Below are 9,168 nucleotides of genomic sequence, written 5' to 3' on the forward strand. Positions count from 1 at the left end.
TGAGATGTGGAAATAATCTTTAAAAAATGTTGGAAATGAAGGAATAACAGTAGATGAACAAAAAAACCTTTGGTTGGTATTTTTTTTTTTTGGTTGCCTTGCTACTGCAGGTTTAGATAAGTCCAAACCATGACACTGACTTATTGTGACTGATACAAAATTTTCCAATGTTATCTACAGGGGTCAGTGATGTGACTCTGGTACTAAAATCTTTAAGCCCAACTGAAAGGAGAACTGAATAATCATCAATTGCATGAGAAGAAAAGTTCTAGAAGTGGTTCTCCACCTTGGCTGCTATAAAAAAAAAATGTGTCCCAGCGTGTCCCTGGCCACAGCTCTGGCCAATTAGATCAAAATCTGTCATGGTGGAATAGGCCTGCAGTATTTTTTAAAGCTCCAAGGGATCCCAATGTGGAATGAACGTTAAGGAATACCTCTAGACAGATGATATTTAAGCTCTACTCTGCACATGGATCTCTGCATTTCTCCCCAACTCCAAGGAGATGCTAGTGCTGCTGGTACGTGGAGCACTCTGTGTAGCCAGAATGTAAGTGAATCACTTCTCAGAGTGAGGTGTGGACCCCTTAGTCAGAATCACCGGGCAGGGGGTGGAGAGAGCTTGCTAAATAGCAAATTCCTACACCCCACCATAAACTCCCTCAGTTAGAATCTCTGGGGGCGGGCTAAAACTAATCAGCTGGGGAGTTGTCTTTTGTTTGTTTGTTTTTTAATGCTCATGCTCACATCTAGTCATTCCATCCTCCCTCTTTCCAGATTGTAACTTAATTGGATTAGGCTGAGGCTCAGGAAATTTTAGTTCATTAAGCTGTCCCGGTTATTTGAGTATACAGTCAGAGCTGAGAACCTGGGGTTAGGACAGCGGTTCCCAAACTATTCTAAATGTTGGAAGCACCTGGAAAACTTAAAAAACTTCTGATGACTTTGTGCCACCCTCAGAGACTGGGGTTTCGTGGGTCTAGGTCGAAGGTGACTCCAATGTGCAGACAAGCTTGGGCACCACTGGGTTAGGGCAGCTGCACCTGAGCCCGTTGTCTGGCAAGTTCTTTATGCATGTTAAAGTGTGCGAGCCTTGCTTTGGAAGGAAAGTCAATGTCAACTCTTTCGTTAGTGTAAAGGGGAAACCGCCTGCAAGGACCAGTGAAAATTCCATGAGCAGGCTTAGAACTGTGTTACGAAATCTACAAGTATGTGTTTGATTCACTGGATGTAGGAGGAGGCAGGTAAACAACAGAAAGATAAGATAGAAGGAAAAATAATACACATATTCTAACCCTTTCAAAGGGATTTACTACAATATGCTTGTATGGCATAGCTGTTAGATTACTAGAATTTATTGGTATGTTAGAAGTGCTTCCTCATTATCCAAGGGTTGTAGGTACCAAGACTCCTAGTGGATGACTTAAGCCACAAACAATACTTAACCCTATATATATATATAATGTTTATTCCTATATATACATACCTATAATAAAGTTTAATTGATAAATTAGGCACAGTAAGAGATCAATAACAAATACTAATAATATAGAACAATTATAACAATATACTGTAATAAAAGTTATATATACACACTCTCTCTCTCTCTCTCTTTCTCTCTCTCATATAAACAATCTGATAACCACGTGGGCCACTAAGTGACTAACAGGCGGGGAGTGTACACAATGTGGAGATGCTGGACAAAAGGATGATTCAAACCCTGGGCGGACAGAGATGGATGATGTGAGATTTTTATCACACTACTCAAAATGGCACACAATTTAAAATTTATTTCTGGAATTTTTCATTTACAGTTGACTCTTGAACAACATGGGGATTAGGGGTGCTGACCGCTACACAGACAAACATTCGTGTACAACTTTTGACTCTACAGTCTGCAAATTCAACCAACCACAGATGGAAAATAGTATGTTGCATTTGTGGCTGGGAATCCACAGTTGGGAATCTGCTGTTGGGAATGTGAAAATACTGTTTATGACCCGTGGTTGGTTGAATCTGTGGATATAAAACAGGTGGATTCGAAGGGTCACTCTATTTATTGAAAAAATTCCTGTATAAGTGGACTCATGCAGTTCAAACCCTTGTTGTTCAAGGGTCAACTGTAACATTTTTAGACCGCAGTTGACAGTGGGTAACTGAAACTATGGAAAGCCAAACCGCGGATAAGGAAAACTTCTGTAATACAGAAAGCATCTGATTGTAAGTAGATGCTTGTATTCTTTTATGAGTTACCTTTTCAATCATAAGATTGAAGATTCATGATCTTCAGTGGTTACATGTATTTGTTTTAGTGAAGAGGTCTGTTTTTAGAGAAAAATGAGGCCATAAAAACTGTGGTCTATATCTACTGTTTCCAAGTGCCCAGCAGATCTTATGCACTTCCTCTGGACAAATACTCCATATTTCGAACTAGTTATTTTGCTTGGGGGTTAAAAGGTACACTTGAGTTATGTGGCCAGCCTTGTGTCATGGAACCTGAACTTATTCCCTCAATACCAAACCTCAGTCAGGCTTCTTAGAATTCTCTAGGATTTCTCAAACCAGAGCTGGTCTCTCTCTTGTTACAAAATGACGTGCCTTGGCCATTTCCTATGGTGTGGAGGGGACCTGCCTGCAGTTGGAGAGGATTAGGCATTAGGCCAATGCAATGAGAGAAGCAGAGTGAGCCTGGGTAGGGGGATACCCCAGTTCTTACTACTCCTGAGGTCCCTGCAGACACCTGGGCGTCAGAACTGTGAGCCATCCTAGTACCATTCCAATAAATTACCTTCTTTGCTTAAGAATGCTTAAATATTGTTTCTGTCACTTACAAGCCAGAATAATGCCGTGTTTGGTATGCCACCACTCCCTTAGTTTATTGCTCTAAATGTACAGAAGGAGTCACCAACCTCCCCCAGTTGGCCTCAAACAACTGGAAAGTCTTGATTACTGAAAATATAGAGCCAGGTCATTGCGGGGCACAGGGAAATTTTTTTTTTTTCCATCAGTGATGGAAAAGAGGCAAGTGGCTGGAACAAAGGTGAGGTGCTCAAAATCTGAGAAAGGAGAAAAATGCTTATGTAGATACCAAAAAGGAGAAGTAAGTCTGAAGGTTTCCCAAATGCCTACCAAGACATCGGGTTGCATAATGTGGGACCAGAATGATTTACCAAGTGTCACTTGTGCGGCTCACCACACGCTGGGTTTAGTTGGGCTTTTAAGGCAATAATTACACCAATATTTATATCACGCTTATATTTTATAAAATGTATTCAGAGGTATTGTGTCATTCTCCAGATGAGAAAAATGGCTCAGAAAGAGAGTTAGGCTCCCCTAAGATCCCAACTCCAAAGAATTACAGCCAAGACTCAGACCTTGGATTTTCTAAGTCCAATCCTATGGCCTTTATAAGTGTGCCACTGTGTCTGCCTCCAAGAAATAGATAATATCACTAGGGAGACATCTGCAATCAACCTACTAGGGAGACCTTTCCAGGAAAATATTTTTCCAATTTTACAATAAAAGCCAATAAGAAAATGGGAATTTCTGCCACTATTAAGTGACAGATGTCTGTTAGACCAGGGGTCCCCAACCCCTGGGCCGCAGACCAGTACCAGCAGGAGGTGAGCGGCAGACAGTCGAGCAAAGCTTCATCTCTATTTGCAGCCACTCCTCAGCACTAGCATCACCACATCAGCTCCACTTCAGATCATCAGGTGTTAGATTCGCATACAAGCACTGGTCCCTGGTGCCAAAAACGTTGGGTACCTCTGTGTTAAACCGCAGAAGTGAGCAATGACTGTAATAGGAATCTTTAAGTGAGTATTTGTCTCAACAAATCAGTTCACCCGAATTATGTAAAGTCAATGAGGAGCTTTACAACAAGAAAGACCACAAGACAAAGAAATCAAGAATCTGGATTCTAATCCAGTGTCATCATTAGCTGTTTGTATAAACCACAAGCAAGCTTCTTAACGTTCCTAGACCTCAGTTTCTTCATCTGTAAAATGAAAGGGTTGGACTGGATGATCTCCGAGGGCTCTTCCAGCCCTGTAATTCTACGTTATTTACTGGAATGCTCAGAGCAAATATGCTACATTGTGGTTTATAGCTCACTATAATTACAGGGTTCAGAGTCGGAGAGAAGACTAGCTCCTAGAGCAGTTCAACGTCTAATTCCTGTTCAGTCACGTCAGACCAGCTTATTTTTATATACATGAAATTTATGGCTCTGCCCCTTTTTAGAGGAGGAGGCGAGGAAACTTCTGGTAACCTGTCCAGGTGAACAAGGCCAGAAAGCTATAAATAATAAATGAGAATAAGAACCCACAAGGACACCTTCTATTTTTCAAGATACAGTAAATACATAAGCTAAATGGGATACTGATTTTTTTTCCCCAATTACCTTTTGTCAGATGAAGAAGGTAAAGCACAGACAGAGTTACATGATTTGACCAAAGTCTCCTTTTAACAGAGCAGGACTAAGATTCAGGTTTCCTGGTTCTGATTCTAGTAGTCCTTCCAACGGTCATGAAGAATGTGTTTCCTTTGGGAGGGGTCATATTTCATTACATTCTCATTAGCAAAATGCTCTTTTCTGATGACTAGGAAAGGGAGTTGGCAAGCATCACTCCTGTTGACAGGTGCTGGAGAGAGATATATCATTAGGGTGCAAAGGCCACTTTTGAATGTTCTTTCCCACTTTTTCAATATTTACGGAGGTAAAATATAGTTGCATCTTAGGGTCTTCATCAGAGAAGCTGAAATAAAAAGAACTCATTTGGATTTAGAGAGACCTATCATTATTTCAAATTGCATCTGGCCAAAAAGAAATGGGGTTTTCAGAATGTCGTCATCTGCTCTATCCTTTTATTACAAAGCTTGGTTGTAACTCCTGCTGAGTCTTTCATCTGAGTACATTTGCAATTTTGCCCTACATGACTCATCTTAAACTTTATTATCACATTCATTGTAATAATACTGGTTGACAACACTTTAAATAGTTGGCTTCCCATGATACAAGGCAATTAATTTTTATATTGCATCTTTAATACAAAGTATTGAGACAAAGTCTTTAAATATCACACCAAAGAGGTACTGGTTTTGGAGAGTACAGAAATTGGATCTAGACAATATTAGAAAAGTTGAAACGCAGAAATAATGTTAAGAGAGATAGATTAGGATGAATGTAGTTACACATTGGAACGGGATATTGAGAAATGTTGCCTAGGTATTTCTTTCCAGAAACTTTGAAATATTGAATTGTCTGGTGGTTTTTATGACACAGGAGTCACTGTATCTGAAGCTTATTCCTCCTTCTATTTTTCTGGGGAAAAGATTTAAAAATGACAAGACCTAGCTCACAGGGATATTAATAAAAGAGGTTCATAAAAGACAAAGAGTGGGGTTTATAATCATCATGGGTAGAGGGGTATTACAAAAGAGATGGTTAAATCCAGAGAGAACCAGGTTCTCATCGCCTCGAGCTGTCTTGATGGCGGCACAATACTTGCTAAGAGCCCAGGCTGGATGGCAAAGTGCAGAGGTGGAGGCAGATAGAGGCATGCAGGGGGTAATTATACCAAACAGACTGAAAGGCATGTTTGCTACCTCGGAGCTTTCCAAAAAAGGAAGGAAAGAAGTTAGGAGAGTTTGGAGGAGATTTCATTCCGGACTCCAGGACTCTGTATTAGAAGAGATTTGTTGCCTCGACAATGGCATCGATGCTACTAGATGGATTCAGGAAGAAACTGTCTTCTTTCCACTGACATTCCTCCTCTACAGACTTTTCATCAGCCCCCGGCCCTTCTCCCTTCATACTTCTGGTCCCCATGCACTCTCTCAGATTAAGGGTGATCCCATGAGTTCTACAGTTTCATTACAGGACTTGATTTGAACTCCTCTAGTTTCCCCATCTGCTTCCAGGAGAGCATTCATTACCAGCCATTTTAATTTTAAATCTAAGAGAATGTGTTCCTTTACCCAGGGGTATTTGCACTTTCATTTCACGGATAGAGACAGTGGGTAAAAGCTTTGTCTCTTGTGACCTTCTCAGAGTCTCTTAGATGATGGGGCCAAGATGATGATGACCCATTCCACCTGGAGTAAGAACTCTGTTACATAGCTCAGTTGCTTAAAGCTGCTCTGCCGGCCTCCTCCAACAGTGCCAGCTGCCCTGGCATACTTTCTCTGTTTGAGGACAAAGTCACAACTATCCACTCACTCAGCCTCACCCTTTCTTGTGTCCTCACCTGGACTCTCTCTGACTCTCCCAACATTGACCTGGCTCCTTGTATTTGACTCTGTCCTTGTCCACCTATCCAACCACACCCTGAGATCTTCCGGGCGGGATTTTGACTTCTTTTAAGCCTCTTCTTTTTCCCATCTGAGTAGGGGCTTCTAGCCAGCCTGTGACACTCTCTCCTTCCTACCTCCCTGGACCCAGGGGTTTCTTACCATCTGGGCTCTGGCCTGTGGGCAGGGCTCCTGCAGCCATCCTGCTGCCAGGGGCAATGCTCGGATGGTAGAAGAAACGGTGTGCCCTGGCCTGTTTCACCAGAGCAGTTTCATGAACCTCAGTCAGGTTGTAGACTTCTAGTGGTTTTTACAAAATTTTTTGAGCCTTGGATCCTCTCTTTAAATGAAATCTAACCTGGAAGCCTTCATTTGTAAACTAGAAAGTGCTGATCTGCTTTACTTAAAATGATGGGCTGGAGTCTTACCTGCTTATCATTCTCTGTCCCTCCTTCTCCCTATGGCTATGAGAAGCATAGTTTTGAAACCCTTTGACTGGAGTACTCCCAGCCCTTTTATCACATTACACACTGTCTTTATCTAGTCCTACCCACACCTGTGAATCAGCTGCCAATTTGCACTGGTGATTTTCGCCATCTCCCGATCTTTATCCTGACTTCCAGTTGCATATTTCCAGTTCCTTACTAGAATTTGCCCCTCAAAGGTCCTCAACATATCTGAAACTTCATCTTAGTATGCCTCCTTCCATGCCCAACCATTTATCTCCTCTATTTTTACTTCTAATCTAAGTTGATGGGATTTCAAGGACGTTTGGAATTACCTTGGGATACTTCTGTAACCTCAACTCCTGCATAGCTAAAGGGCCACCAATTCCTATGATTCTACCTCTGGAATCTCTCTTGGATCTGTAACCCATTCTCTATTTCCACTGCCCCTGGGTCAGGCTTTTGTTATCTTGGGTAGGGACCATAGCATTGATAATCTGACTTAGTGTCTGACTTGAGTCATTCCAGACTCTGCAATAAAGAGGAAGCCTTCCACGGAGGTGAGACTTGGATCCTTTATTGAAGAATGAGTAGGATATTTATAGGACTTCCTTTGGCCAATAATCACTGCCTTGCTACATTCTAAGAGTATATTTTAAGACTATGAGGCTCCTTTAAGACAGTTTCTCATATAAATGTCCATTGAGGAAAATGCAAATACAGCCCATTCACGAATTTGCCTTTTGTCCCTTCTCTTCTTTTAGAATGACTTTTTCCTTGTGCATGGGTGCAGAGTGTAGTTTGTTATAGCAGTTGTTCTAGTGAGTGTGGAATCCCATGGGCAACCCACTGCCAGTGCCCGTCATTCACAGAAGACGATCTCACTGTGTTTTTTATTGTGCTTCATGATTCACCCACTGCAAGAGAAAACTAACACACAGAAGTGATTGTTCTGTCTCCTGCAGGAAGGGTTCTTATTATGACAGAAAAGTTATTTTCTTTTCTGTGGTTTCTTAAGGGTTCTCTAATTGGGTAACCCCCTGCTGACCCCTGGCTATGGTCGTTTCTATATTGACATCTTTGTTCCACTACTTGCACACCGAAGCCAGAGACGAGTAATTCAAACCAACACAGAGCATGAGATAATGGGGCTCTATAAACCACCAGTATTTAAAAGGCAATGACCCCTTAAGTTCACCGGAGTTCTCTTCCATTAAGAATTTTTCTCACCTGCATATAACAGATGGAGTATGTTACAGCCCCACGTCTGCTCTGGATGTGGGTTGAATCGATCTGTCAAGACTTCAGGGGCTCAAATCTAGATTGTTTGGGAATTCATTCACATTCTTCATACACTTGGATAATAACTCAGAATAAGCACAAGAGTTTTGGTTTTTGTTTGTTTGTTTTAAGAAAAACTTAAAATATGGGAAAATATGAAGTATAACAAAAACCTATATTCCTACCATCTGGTAATATTAACTTTTCAAATTTTGTCTTATCTGCCTACGGTGTTTTTTTAAGGAAAGAAAACATTAGAGAAAAGATTAAAATCCTCATTAGCCTCCGACCCTAGCCCCATGCCTGTTACCAGTGCTCTCCTCAGAGGCCACCATCATCACAATGTACTGTGTATCCATGCAGCCCATTCATTTCTTTTATGTTCTTCTTCTGGTATGGAATTTATTTATTGTATTTTTATTCTTTTAGCGGCAATACAATTTTAATATTTATATTTTTCTTTTTCTTTTTCTTTCAAAATCTAAAATATATCAATGTCTATATCCTCCTTAACAAGGCAATGTAACTAGCACACTCTGTGCTACTTTCGGATTTTCTCCGTCTCTCAACACCATGTTATCACCCATATCTTAGTTCAAGGTAATTTTAATCAGAATTTCTTTTCTTTTTTTTGGTTTCTTCCTTTTTTTTCTTTCTGTCTTTCTCTTTCTGTTACTTCTCTTGTATTTATTTATTAAAAGGTATTCAGGACATGATTCCATAGTGTAGTGATTAGCACATCTGCTTTACATGCAGAAGGTCCTGGGTTCACACCCCAGTGGAGCCATAGTCCATGGTCTATGGCCATGCCACCCTGAACAAGCCTGATGTCTGATCTCAGAAGCTAAGCAGGGTCGGGCCTGGTTAGTACTTGAATGGGAGACCACCTAAGAAGACCAGGTGCTGCAGGCATAAATAATAATAATAAAAAAGGTATTTAATTAGCTTTTCTATCATGTTTTTAATATTTCTTTCCTCGAGATTGTTCCTTGCAATGTGTTCCTTTATCATGGATTCCGTTTTCTTCTTGTGAAGGTATATTCTTAGTGATTCTTCAGTATATCTGAGAGCATATATTTTCTGAGTCCTTATGTCTCTGAAAATGCTTTTGTTTCATACTCATTTTTAAAGGATAGTTAGTATTGGCATA

The 9,168-nt window shown here is 40.8% G+C and overlaps 1 pseudogene; it reads left to right on the forward strand.

Annotated features, from left to right (window-relative positions):
• The first annotated feature begins 8,814 nt into the window (after positions 1–8,814).
• On the forward strand, positions 8,815–8,930 carry LOC120584156 (uncharacterized; annotated as a pseudogene).
• The last annotated feature ends 238 nt before the right edge of the window (positions 8,931–9,168 follow it).

Source organism: Pteropus medius, unplaced genomic scaffold (assembly GCF_902729225.1).
Source record: "Pteropus medius unplaced genomic scaffold, Ma_sr-lr_union100, whole genome shotgun sequence".
Classification (NCBI taxonomy): Eukaryota; Metazoa; Chordata; class Mammalia; order Chiroptera; family Pteropodidae; genus Pteropus; species Pteropus medius.